Raw genomic sequence first — 14,203 nt, forward strand, 5'->3', positions numbered from 1 at the left:
AGATGAACTGAAGAGAGAAGCTTTGAACTTCTCTGCCAAATGACAATGCTGCTTCTTTTGCAGTAAGCACAAAGATTAATGCCATCATGGAGATTTGAAAGGTATGAGTGACACCTATAACATTTCTTTTTAAAAAAAATTTTTAATTGATTAAAAAAAATAAATGACAGCTGAATGCATTGCAATTCTTCTTATACAGCACAGTTTTTTTTTTTTTTTTTTTAGTCTCTGGTTATATATAAAGTATGTTGACACCAATTCTTGTCTTCATACATGTATTTTGGATAATGATGTCCATCACATTCCACCGTCCTTGCTAATAACTCCCTTCCCCCTCCCTTTCCCTCCCACCCCTCTGCCCTATCTAGAGTTTTTGTGTGTTAGGTCTATGCAAAAAATGTTAAGGTCTTTGAGAATGACAGTGGTTTACCACAAACTTAATCAGTATGCATCTCCAATAGCAACTGCTGATCCAGATGTGGTTTCCACCAGAGCAAATCAACACATCTCTTTATCTGGTGTGCAGCTATTGATTTGACAAACAATGTGTTTTTTCCTATTCTAATAAGCAGACAGAGCAGAAAGCTACTTGTTTTCACCTAGCAGGGCAGCAGGATACTTTTAGCTAATTCCAGACTTGTGCCTTCACCCAGTCCACAGGAACATTAATCATTTTATTGCCTCAGAGGACAAGATGACATCATGCTAATTGATTTGTTAGCAGAAACTAATAGGTACCTAAAGATATCCTGGTAAGATAAGTATGTGCCAGAGGGTAGAACATAAATACTGTAAAAATTCAGAAGCCTGCTCTCTGAGTAAAATTTCTATTGGTGCAATGAACTAGATGCATCTTCCAAAGTGAAAAATGTACTTTGCATCAATTCTACCAAAAAAGAAAAACCAAAAAAAAAAAAAAAAAAAAAGGAAAAAAAGATGCCTACTGGATTTTGGAGGCAACACATGCCACCTTTAATGCACTGCCCTAACATATTAGTGACACATAAAACTACCAACATTAAGTAAAGCTGAGAAAAAGCTTTCCCTATGGGCCAGGGCAGACTGCAAGCAACTCTCTCCTCAGTCTTGTGACCAATGGGAATATTCATAGCTGAATAGGATACATGGAGACAAATTAGAAAAGTGGAAAGTCCCAAGGTTTGGGGGCCAAGTCATACTCTATTCAGCAAGTTTTCCTTTTAATAAATAAATCTGGCTTGATGCTGGGTCCTAGTGGGGACCAAACACCTGGCCATATGTATAACTCTGAAACTTTGAGCAAAGCATACTATCTAACCACAGGACTCATGAACTGGGTATTATCTGATTCACCTGACTACAAAGATGAATATGCTCAGAACAGTGTCCTCAAGTGAAAGTTGTGTAAGTAGCATATTTGAGTGTGAGTAAGAAGCTTAAATTCTTAATATACTTACTACATCTGCTGTCCTTCACTCAACCCACATTTAGAATCACATGAGAAAGTCTGTATGACCAGTTGTCTGAGGAGAAAAGGGGTACAGATGGACTGATATAATAGGGTAGTAGCTGGAGATAGACGGTTACAGCTTTACAACTCCCCCAGACGAAGCCCTGACAGATGAGCTTCATGTGGCACATCTTAGGTCCAGTTTGCCCAGGGAAGATGGTATAAGTTATGGACCACACTGATCCAGTATTGATGTGATGCTGGGACAACTACAACTACTTAGATGGTAGGGAACATTCTTTGAGGATACATCTATCTCATGGACCAGCTGACCCCAGACCAAAGATAGCTTACATTGAGAGATATAGTGATTTACAAAGAGCCAAAGTTTAGAAAGACAAGGACTGGCAACAAGATGGTTGGGAAGACATATGTGGATAGATATCTTGAACAAAGAATGAGGGATAATATATGTATTCTACCTGAATGCTTACTGGACAGGAGACTCAAAAAAACAGGTAGATGTGAAAAATCACTGTATAAATATTGGACTGAATCCCAGTGGCTTGGGAGTCTAAGGCAGGAGGATCATGAGTTCAAAGCCAGCCTCAGTAGCATCGAGGCACTAAGCAACTCAGTGAGACTCTGTCTCTAAATAAAATATAAAATAGGGCTGGGGATGTGGCTCAGTGATCGAGTGTCCCTGAGTTCAATCCCCAGTACCCTCTCTCCCCCAAAAAATATTGGTCTGACACCTTTAAAAAAAAATTTTTTTTTTAGTTGTTGTGGACCTTTATTTAATTTATTTATTTTTATATGGTGCTGAGAATTGAACCCAGTGCCTCACACATGCCAGACAGGCACTATACCACTTAGCTACAACTCCAGCCCTGGTCTGACACTTTTGACAGTAGTCCGGGGCTAACTGATGGGCTTATAAGCAAAGTGACCACAGTGGTAAAGGCAACATCTCGGACAGCTTTTTATCATGGCTAACCTATTTATTAACACTACACAGTATCCAAATTGACTGAAGCAGCATTCAATCATGAGGGACCATCCAGCTGCAGAGTAGGATGCTAATTACATTGATCTCCTTTTATCAGAGCAGCACAACAATGTATTCTCACTTGAACATACACTTAGGTTTGGATTTATCTTCCCTGTCTGCCAGCATACTATAAGTGAAGTTCAATGTACCAGGTGACATACTTTGGCTCCCTTAGGGCAAATACACCATTAAACAGGTAGAAAACACTTGTAGAAATAAGAGTTTTAATAGTTATGCATGTTTTTTCCCCCTTTTCAGGATATCTAGTTTATGCATATTAACTCAATGTTTTCTCCCTTTGGTATATTTTATATAGGATGTGTTCGTGATTTTAGTCTTGCAATTTCACTCGACAAGGGTACAGAATTACAGAATTCCAAGACAGAATAGAGCCTAAACTAAAGGAAAGGCCAACATTTTGAGAGCCTGCACTAGTAGAACTAACTGAAGGAACTGAAGAGATATAGGGTTGCCCTGTAGTTATGTCTATAAGGGAGACCTGTATCATGACAAGTGTAAACATGATGCTGCTGTGTTGTTTGGAAATATAAAAGGCTTATGCCAAATGTGTTGGTGGCATGCACTTGCAATGGCACTATTTGCTGAAACTATTTCTTAGCCTCACTACTTTCCCTGCTTCACTTCCAGGTAAGCAGCATTCAAATATACTCTTTCTGCTTATACAACCCAGACTGAATTCTGTAGTATGTAACTCTGTGGATATGCAGCAATACTATAAGAATCAACGGAGATAATAAAAACAGAAATAGTTTGAACATATACATATAGAAGGTATAATATTCTATTTTATAGATTAAGATTGAGAAAATAATGAGCCAGGAGACATTAGATGAGTTAAAAGGGTAACACTAAAAAAATAATAATTATATACATTGATATCATGTATAAGCTATAGGATAGGTGCACATGTAGGTTGAGTAGTGCATGAACAAGTTAAAAGTTCAGAGAGAGTAAATACTTATATCCTCAGCTGGGCTATCTGGTCAATACTTCCAGTTTTGTCACTGGAAAATAAAATGGAGTAGTTCACTATGGACTAGTTGAACATAAAGACAAATGTGGCAACTCTAAGTTGGTATGGTAAACTACAAGTCTGCACCTAGTAGACATGATACTCTATCCCAGATAGCAAATAATAAGTCCAAAAAATAGCACCAAATATCTAGGATATATACACAGTGATGTTCAAGGAATTTGGTCTTATTACATTCAACAGCACATGGGAAATCTTCCTAGAGACTACCTGGGAAGGTTTATAAACACTGAGAGTATTATTTGCAACCCATAACTTAATTATATCATTGCTTTTTTAAGTAAACAGTTTTTTCAATAATATTCTGGGTTGCCTTTAGAAACTGATTTGATTACAACGTATTAGATCATAGAAGAGTGTATTTAAACCCATACTGTGTTGATAAAGAAATTACTGAGGGCTGGAGTTGTGGTTCATTGGTAGAGCACTTGCCTACTACATGTAAGGCACTGGGTTAGATTCTTAGCACCTCATTTAAATTAATAAAATAAAGATCTATCAACAACTAAATTACTGACCCTAATTAATCAACATAAAATAACTGCCAATGTCCATGTTTGTTGTATGAGGATGAAGCAAACAAAAGAACGAAAAAGATGTGCATGGTGGCACACGCCTGTAATCCCAGTGGCTTCAGAGTGGCTCCAATGGCAGGAAGATCCTGAATTTAAAGGCAGCCTCAGCAACAGTGAGTCCCTAAACAACTCAGTGAGACCCTGTCTCTAAATAAAATACAAAATAGGGCTGGGGATGTGGCTCAGTGATTTAAGTTTAATCCCCAGTACACTCCAAAAACAAAACAAAACAAACAAACAAACAAACAAAAAGAACAATTAGATATCAGATTAGTTGGCCAACACAAGGCTTCCCTTTGACATGTCACTGAATGAGGTTGGGGAGAGAGAGCAAGAGAGCAAGACAGAGAGTGTGAGAGGTGCGGGGCGGTGCACAGACACAAGCACACAAGAGTGAGTGAGCACACAATCCTTTCTCCAGCCTGATGAGAAAACACATAACATCTGTCCTCTTCATTTCAACACTGAAAGTCGGTTAATTCTTGTCATTTTCATATATATACCCATTGAAATCATGGTCAATTTACTAAAGAAAACAGTATCCTATCTTGCTTATTTGCTTGTCTCTGGATACCTCTAAGTCAATCTGTTGTACAAATGTATGCTTGCTTTCAGTAAGGAATCACTGTATGTAATTACCACAATTCATTTTGTTGTTCTTTTTCTTTTTTAAAAAATTTGTTAACTAGTTATACATGACAGTAGAATATATTTTGATACATCATACATAAATGGAGTATAATTTCTCATTCTTTTGGTTGTACATGATGTAGAATCATACCAGTCGTGTAGTCATATTTGTACTTAGGGTAATAATGTCAATTTATTCTATTATCCTTTCTACTCCCATACCCCTCCCCACCCATCATTCCCCTCTACCTAATCCAAAGTAACTTTATTCTTCCCTAGGCCACCCACACCCCTTGTGAATTATCATCCATATATCAGAGAAAACATTTGGCTGTTGATTTTTTGGGATTGGCTTATTTTGCCTAACATGATATTCTCTAGTTCCATCCATTTACTGGCAAATGCCATAATTTCATTAGTCTTTAAAGCTCATTAATATTTCATTGTGTATGTATAACACATTTTCTTTATCCATACATCTGTTAAAGGATACCTCGGTTGGTTCCATAGTTTAGCTTTTGTGAGTTATAAACCAAGGAGTGGGACTGCTAGGTCAAATAGTGGTTCTATTACAAGTTTTCTGAGGAATCACCATACTGCTTTCCATAGTGGTTAAACCAGTTTGCAGTCCCACCAACAATGTATGAGTGTACCTTTTCCCCCACATCCTTATCAACATGTACTGTTGCTTGTATTCTTGGTAACTGCCATTCTGACTGGAGTGAGATGAAATCTTAAGAGTAGTTTTGATTTGCATTTCTTGAATTGCTAGAGATGCTGAACACTTTTTATATATTTGTTGATCAACTGTATTTCTTCTTCTGTGAAGTGCCTATTCAATTCCTTTGTTCGTTTATTGACTGGGTTATTATTATTATTTTGGGGGTGTTGTTTTCTGAGTTCTTTATATATCACTTTGTTAATTAGCATAATGAACAGGCTTTCCAAATGAAGACTTACATAGTTGCCTTAATAGCCTGTCATTTTAAAATAATGCTGAATAGCAGCTGTCCAATGACCAGACAAGATGAAAGTGAGATACTCTAAGGCCAGTAAAACATTATATTTACATACAATCTCAATTTAAATGAAACTTTCTACACTTGCCTAACTAATAAGCCTAGCAAGTCTTATCAAAAGATCAAACGAAATAAAAAACTCTGTGAAATGAAAAATTGTAAAAATCTTTCATAACAGAACCCATATTATTTATACTCACATAGACATTCTCCAGAACAGACTATATGCTCAGTAAATTTCAAAAGATTAAAATCAGGGGCTGGGATTTAGCTCAGTGATAGAGTGCTTGCCTGGCTTGTTTGAGGCACTGGGTTCCATCCTTGGCGCCACATAATAAAATTAATTAATTAATTAAAGATATTTTTAAAAGACTAAAACAGGCAACATATCTTCTACAATAATGAAATGACATTTGAAAACAAGAGTAATGAAAGTTTGGAAAATTCACAAATACGTGGAAATTAGCACACTTCTAAATAACCAGTGAGTCAAAGGAAAAATCATAGTAAATTAGAAAATACTTTAGGAGGAATGAAAAGGGAAACACAACACAAGTTATGACATTCAACTAAAGCCGTGCTTGGAAAATATTTGTATTTGTAAATGCCTCATATTAAAAAAAAGATCTCAAATCACCCTCAACTTTCATATTAAGAAGCCTGAAAAATAGACAAGTAAACTCAAACTTTAAAGAAGAAAGAAAATGATAAAGATTAGGCAGGAATAAATAAAACAAGAGAACAGAAAAACAATAAAGGAAATCAAAGAATGATACCCTATAAGATAACAAAGTTGCCAAATCATTAGCTAGGCAAAGAAAAAATGAGAAAAAACTTAAATTGTGAAAATCATGAATGAAAGAAAGATAAAGGTGAAACACTTCCAATCTCACAGAAATCAAAGGAGTTACATGATACACTAAAGGGAATCAATGTGAAAAACTGTATGCCAAAAAATTAGAAAACTTAAATATAAGTGAACAAAATCTTAGAAAGACAAATTCTCTAAGTAAACCTATAAAAAATAACTGAGTGTAATTTTAAAACTTTCAGCAAACAAAAGCCTGGTCTTCACTAGTGAAGTCTACCAAATGTTTAAAAATGAATTCAAAATAGTTTAAAAACTCTTTACAAAAAAGGAGCAGGGAGCACTTACCAACTTATTCTATGAGATCATCATTTCTTTTATACAAAATCAAAGACATCACAAGAAAAGAAAACTACAGGCAAATATCTTGTAGGAATATAAAGTAAAGCCCCTCAGCAATAACAAGGCATAAAATCCTAGCAACTGGGGAGACTAAGGCAGGAGGGTCCCAACTTGAAGGCCAGCCTGGGCAACTTGGCAAGACCCTATATCAAATTAAAAAATAAAAAGAACTGAGGATGTAGGTCAGTGATAAAAGTGCTCCTGGGTTCAATCCCTAGTACAAAAAAAAAAAAAGAAGAAGTTATAAACACTCACAAAACATGAACAAATCAAATCCTGTCACATACAGAAAGAATTATACACCATGATCTAAATGGGATTTATTCCAGGAATGCTAAGTTGGTTTATCATTTGAATAATGATAATTAGTGTAACATAATTATCTCAATTAATGTAATATAATCATCTCATTAGAATAAATAACAAAATCATTTAAATAAACACAGAAAGGTTATTTGACAAACTTCAACACTAATTCATGGAAAAAAATAATAAGCTAGGAATACAAAAAGGACTTCCTCTGTCTGATAAACATTTACATTGGAAAGCAAGAAGTAAAACTATTAGCCGGATGGCATAATCTTGCATATCCTAAGGAATCCTGTAAAATTATTAAAATAATAAATGAGTTCAGCAAGTTTATAAGACATAAGATCAATATGCAAAAATCAGTTTTATTTCTATATACTACCAATGACCAATATAAAAATAAGAACAAAAATTTGTTCAAATTAAGAACAAAAATTTTTTAATAGTATAAAAAAAGCAACAAGTTTAACAAAGTGTAAAACTTGTTTTTTGACAACTACAAAACACTGTTAAGAAAAATTAAAGAATAGTGTAATAAATGAAAAAACACTTCACACTTCATATGCACAGATTTGAAGAATTAAGTTTTAATTTTTAAAAATTTGTTTGTTTTTATTTTGGTGCTGGGACTCAAACCCAGGGCCTTGTACATGCTAGGCAAGTACTCTACCACTGAACTATAATATCCCAATCAAGAATTAAAATTCTCTTTTGAGGGGTACCGGAAATTGAACTCAGGAGCACTTGACCACTGAGCCCCAACCCCATCCCTATTTTGTATTTTATTTAGAGACAGGGTCTCATTAAGTTGCTCAGTGCCTCACTTTTGCTGAGGCTGGCTGTGAACTCTTGATCCTCCTGTCTCAGCCTCCGGAGCTGCTGGGATTATAGGTGTGTGCCACCACACCCTGCACAATTATTAAGATAGCAATGCTAAGCTGTTCTGAAGACTCACCTCAACCCTATCTTTGTAAAAGGCTAGCTGATTCTAAAATTCATATGGAAATGCAAGAGACCCGCAACAACCAGAACAACATTGAAAAAGAACAAAATTGGAATACTAATACTTTCTGATTTTAAAACTTAAGACAATAGTAACCAAGGCAGATTGGTTCTGGCAAAAGAATGGATCAATAGTAACATGGATCGGGCTGATATTAATTAATGGAAAAGAATTGATCCTTGCTAAAGTCAATTGATTTTCAAAATAGGTGTCAAGAAAATTCAACAGGAAAAGAATAATTTTTTTAAAAATGGTGCTGAAATAAGTGGATATCCATAAGCAAAAGAATGAAATTGGACTCTTTTTAACACCACACATAAAAATTAACTCAAAATGTATCACAAACCTAAATGTAAGAGCTAAAACTATAAAATTTTTAGAAGAAAATCTTTGAGATCTTGTATCAGGGAACAGTTTCTTAGATATATTAAAAACACATGAAATAACAAAAAGATAAATTGGATGTCATCTAAATAAAAACACTTCTGCGGCTGGGGTTGTGGCTCAGAGGCAAGAGTGCTCACCTGGCATATATGAGGCACTGGGTTCGATCCTCAGCACCACATACAAATAAATAAATAAAATAAAGGTACTGTGTCCACCTACAAGTTAAAAAAATTAAAAAAAAAATTTCTGTGTCAAAGGACTCTTATCAGTAAAGTAAAAAGAAAAAAGATAATTTACAGAATGGATGAAAATGTTTTAGATCATAAAATTTAGATAAGGAACATATTCCAAGGATATATAGAGAACATTTACAACTCATTAAAAAAAACCACCAAAAACTGAAAATTGGGCAAGGCATTTGTAGATATTTGACTAAAGAAGATAAACAAATAGCCAAGAAGCACATGGAAAGATCCCTCAAATAATCATGCATTAGGGAAATGAAAATCAAACCTATAATGAAATACTCTTTTATACCCAATAGGATACCTACAATCAAAACAGATGATATGAATTGCTGATAAGGTTGTGTAGAAACTGGTATGTATATACAATGCTGGTAAAATATAAAATGGTGCAGCTACTCAGAAAAAATAATTTGGTAGATACTTAAAATGTTAAACATAAGAGTTGCCATTTGACCTAGCCATTGTACTTCTAAGTATATGTTCAAGAGAAATAAAAACTTACATCCACACAAAAACTTGTACATTGTAGTATTATGTCCACCAAAAGATGAATAAACAAAATGTGATATATTCATATACTGAAATATTTGACATGTGCCACAAGGAGGAAACTTAAATTCATTATGCTAAAAAAGAAGCCACTTCCAAAAGAACATATATTGAATTCATTTAAATAAAATGTCCAGTGTAGGCAAATTCATAGAGACAGAAAGTACATTACTGATTACCTAGTGTTGGGGGCTTGAGAGGGATGAAAAGTCACTGCTAATGGTATAGGCTTTCTTTTGGAGGTGATTCTAAAATTGATTATGACGACAGTTGTACAACTCTATAAATTATCAAAAACCACTGAAATGTATACCTTAAAATGATGAATTTATTGTTAATTATATCTAAATACTTTTTTTAAAAAGAGGTTGTCATATGCCTGTCGTACTCAAATCCTATTAGATGATGCCTGTAACATCTCAGAGTACAGGGATAGAAAGAACGAGATGAAAAGTCCCAATATGCTTAGTCTCAGATGATATGAATGTAATTAAATAAAATGCTCATTTAGTAAGAGCCAGGTGAATTCTGATACATAAATATGCATTAGAAAGATGCTGCAGTTGACTGGCACAGTGGTGCATGCCTATACTCCCAGTGGCTTGGGAGGTTAAGGCAGGAGGATGGCGAGTTTGAAGGCAGCCCCAGCAAAGTGAGGCACTAAGCAACTCAGTGAGACCTTGTTGCTAAATATAAAAAAATATAAAATAGGGCTGGGGATATGGCTCAGTGGTCGAGTGCCCCTGACTTCAATGCCTAGTACTGCCCCTGCTGCTTCCACCTAGGGCTGCAGAGAACTGCTAGCCCCACCCAGACTCAGGTCTCTGCTCCTAGGCCCAATATGATAGCTTCTCCCAGAGTTCTAAACTGTACTTTCATAGTGCTACTGAGAAATAAAACAGGTCTTCAAAATGTAAGAATGGATCTACACATAACATTTTCTCATTTAATCGCAAAGTATTCGAAATACAGCACAATACTTTAAAGATCACCTTATTTTTGGAGTCTCACAGCATTAATTTTCTTTCTTAAATATTTTCTAGGAAACAAGTTTTAAATCTGCTTTAATAATATCTTTAAAAGTGGTATTTGTGACCTTAACTCTGGGTTTCTTATTTGTTGTAGGTTTAAAGGTAAGTCTGTATGGAATAAATGACGTTTCCCCTACATTATAGCAAATTCTATCAGAGAAGATCTGTTATTTTGTATGACACTGAGCCATATCCATAGTTTCTGTTCTTAAGGAGCTTGAAACCTACAAAGCAGCTATATGCTATATGCAACTCTTGCATTAAGCAGAATATGACAGTGCTGTATGAGAAGCATTAGTTTAACAACAACAACAAAAAAAACCACCCCAAAACTGCAAGAGTTCAAACACTGGAGACAGCCATCCAGCTGGAAAGAATCACAAGAGACTTCATGAAAAAGTGGAATTTGAGACATCGTAAATGAAGAGTCAAAGACATTCCAGGCAGAATAAGGGCTGAAATACCAGGAATACTGAGTTGGTTCATTAACTAGGCCACGAAACTAGTAGCAGAACAACAAAAAAAGCACTTGAACAAGTTGTGTGAAAGAAATTTTAATGTGTACATGAAAAAGCAGGCTCTGATGTTACCTGCCACAAGGAACCACCTGAGATTTTTGAGTAGGTTAGCAACATGGCCAAAGCTATACTTCCAAAATTTACATCAGGGCTGTGGCAACACCAGAAGAAGGATCTAAAGTGCTTGAAGAAAGAAGGGCCCAGAAAGTGGATAGGTAACCAGCTGGAGGCCACTGAAATGCCAGAGGGAAAAATGTAGTCATGAAATGAAAGCCAAAGAGTCATTTTGGAGGGACAGTCTATAAGAAAAGGTACTTGTTTGTACTGTATAATTTGGTCTACTATGCTAACCACTGATTTACAATCACCAAGGTGCAGAAGTGAATTCATTAGGGCCAAAATACACCATGGCTTATCTGCTTCTTGAAGATAAGAGTCCTGACAGATTTTCAAAATGAACCCCTCTGTAGAGAGAAAAAAGCCTTGATGACAAGCAAGATGCTGGTTTTATAGCTTGAGAAGAATAAAATTAGGGGTGATGGAGTCCAGGCCATATCTTTGATGGAAAAGGAAATGAGAGGACAGTCATATTGTGGGCTAAAGATGGGTTACTTAGGTTGGGGCTTTGCTGCTGAACAGAAACATGGGCCACTCTTGCCACATCAGGTCCTGTTTCTTCAGGTGACATGGAGAAGGTGAGAATCTGGTACATTGAGATTGTAGTTGTGCAGTCTTTGTCTTTGTAGATTAGAGAGAAAGTACAATGTAGGGGTGGTATAATGTGGGTTCATGAATTCATGGATTCATAGGTTTGAGGTGGAGGCCTTCTGTGGCCTTTCTGAAGGTTATTATATAATTAGAATCCCTGGTATAAAATTACTTTAAAAACAAAAGGTTCAGTACTGGTATGCTTTAAATCTCTGAATGTTCATACCCTTCTGGTATACCAAGGCAAGCAAGACAGTAGCTGCTCCTGCCCTCCATACTACCCATTTAAACATGACATTTATAGCAAAAATGACCAAGGTTTTTTAGACCATGATTATAATATGCCTTAGTGCCTTACAGCAGTAATTGCTGATTTTATTTTGGGTCACAGATACCTGTGATGATCACATATAAAGTGACCATCTCCCTAGAAAAAGGAACATTCACATAAGTTTCACATCTATCTTTAGAGATAAGATCACAAATTTTTCTTCTTATCTTTGGAGTTCAACTTCAGGGATAATCTCTGTGCAACCACCTGTCCTAAATGGGCCATCAGTTCCTTTAGCTTATTTCTGGGATGGCAATTACGTCAGAAGAGGGAAAGAACTTGTGCCATGGGAATGCAGAGGTTGGAGGGCTTAAGGGGCTAACCCACAACTCAGTGTCTTCTGCCTTCTCATTCTTTAGGAAGCATCTCTGAAGCCTGTGCTTGTGTTCAGTGTCCCTTTGATGCCCCACAGAAACCTCTCCCATGACAATTCTTGCTAGAAGTTGCCTATTCAGCTATACCTTTCCCTCACTAGGAAGCAGGCTAAGGGGACTATCTATGCCCCTACATGTAAGACTACCTACATGCCTACTATATAACACCTGCTCCAGTGTTTGCTGGCCCTGTATCTGAGAAGGCAAAGCAGGAGATGCTCTTATTTAGAGGAGAAGCAGCAACGAGAAACTGAACTGTGTACAAGAGATTGAGGAGAATATGGATCCTGAAGAGTACAATGAAAGAAGGCAGTGATGTCATTTAAAGGGCTTTGCAAAGGATATAAGCAAATACATGTTTGGGAGAAGATTCCAAAGGACAGAGGTAAACAGTGAGAACATAACTGCCAACTAACTATAACCTGCACAGGTTTACCAATTATCAGTAATAGAAGGGAAAGGCAAACTTTAGATTCAAATACCCATCCACCACATTCATTTTGTACCATTAAGTAAACTACAAACTAAGTCTGCACATTAAAAGCGATAAGATACTAGCCAGATGCAGTAGTGCACACCAACTGTTCCAACTATTTGGGAGGTTGAGGCAGGTCTGTTTGAGGCCAGAAGAGTTTATGTCCGCATTTCAAACAAACAAACAAAAAAACAAGCAAACAAACTAGAACATGAACAATCAACCCGAAAAGTCCATTGAGACTAAAAATTTTACTATCTCTAGAGCCTTTGTCTTGATCAACTTCAATTATATAGTGTCAATTATGTAGTGTCGACCTTGTTGATCATACAGTTGTCTATATCACTTTTATGTGCTGGTCTCCCAAAATTGTTTTCCTATCTCCACTGTTCTTTTTCCTCTGTACTCATTCTGTCTGCCACTGTTCAATAGATAAGGCACAAACACAGAAGCAGGCACTATGCTAGGGGTAGAAATACAGCTGCTGGCAAAAAACAGTGCCCTAGAGGAAATTCCAATCTAGTAAGCGTAGCCCTTGGTGCTCCTCAGGGCTCTGTCCTCAGCCAAGGCCCTGGGACCTCGTGGATTCTGATTTTATTTGTACATACAACCATCTCCCATTAGTTGTTTATAGCTAGAGCCTTAGGACCAGAAAACACCCCTACATTTCCTATTTTTTATCCCCATAAGTCTTCTTTTTGTTCTATCATTTGTATTAGGATAAATTTCAAACATATAGCAAAAATGAAACAATTTTACAAGAAGCATCCCCTAGACTCTAGCATTAGCATTGTACTATACTTGCTTAACATTCTTCTTTCTCTAACCTCAATAAGTCTAACTTATGTTTGATGTATTTCAAAGTACATTATCGGCATCGGCTTTAGCTCAAATGCTTTAGCTTGTGTATTATTAATTGGAGTTCAAAAGTTGTTTTTAGAGACAAAATTTACATATAATGGAATGCACAACTTTCAAAAGAACAGTCAATGAGTTTCAGCAAATACAAATAACCTATGCAACCAAGGTACCTGTGTAGCTATAAACCACTACTTTCACCCCTAAAAAAACTCTCTCAAACCTCTTTAAGTCCTCTTTTGTTAGTACTTCTGCTTTTGTAACAAAGGATGGTTGCATTTATCAATACTCCATCAGAAAAAAATATGACAAAGTTAATAAAATTGATATTAAAGCCTATAAAGTTTGTCAACATGTGAGCTACAATTTTCATCTGACAAGCCATTCTGTTCTCAATGAAGGAATTACTCATTACAAAAGAACAAAGAAGAGTCATGTCAAAGG

The 14,203-nt window shown here is 36.0% G+C and overlaps 1 protein-coding gene across 3 annotated transcripts in view; it reads right to left on the reverse strand.

The window, feature by feature from the left end:
• The window catches only part of Spidr (scaffold protein involved in DNA repair), a 391,802-nt gene that overhangs the window by 175,624 nt on the left and 201,975 nt on the right, over positions 1-14,203 (reverse strand). The window lies entirely within an intron of this gene.

The sequence above is a fragment of the Marmota flaviventris genome, chromosome 15 (genome assembly GCF_047511675.1).
Source record: "Marmota flaviventris isolate mMarFla1 chromosome 15, mMarFla1.hap1, whole genome shotgun sequence".
Taxonomy (NCBI): Eukaryota; Metazoa; Chordata; class Mammalia; order Rodentia; family Sciuridae; genus Marmota; species Marmota flaviventris.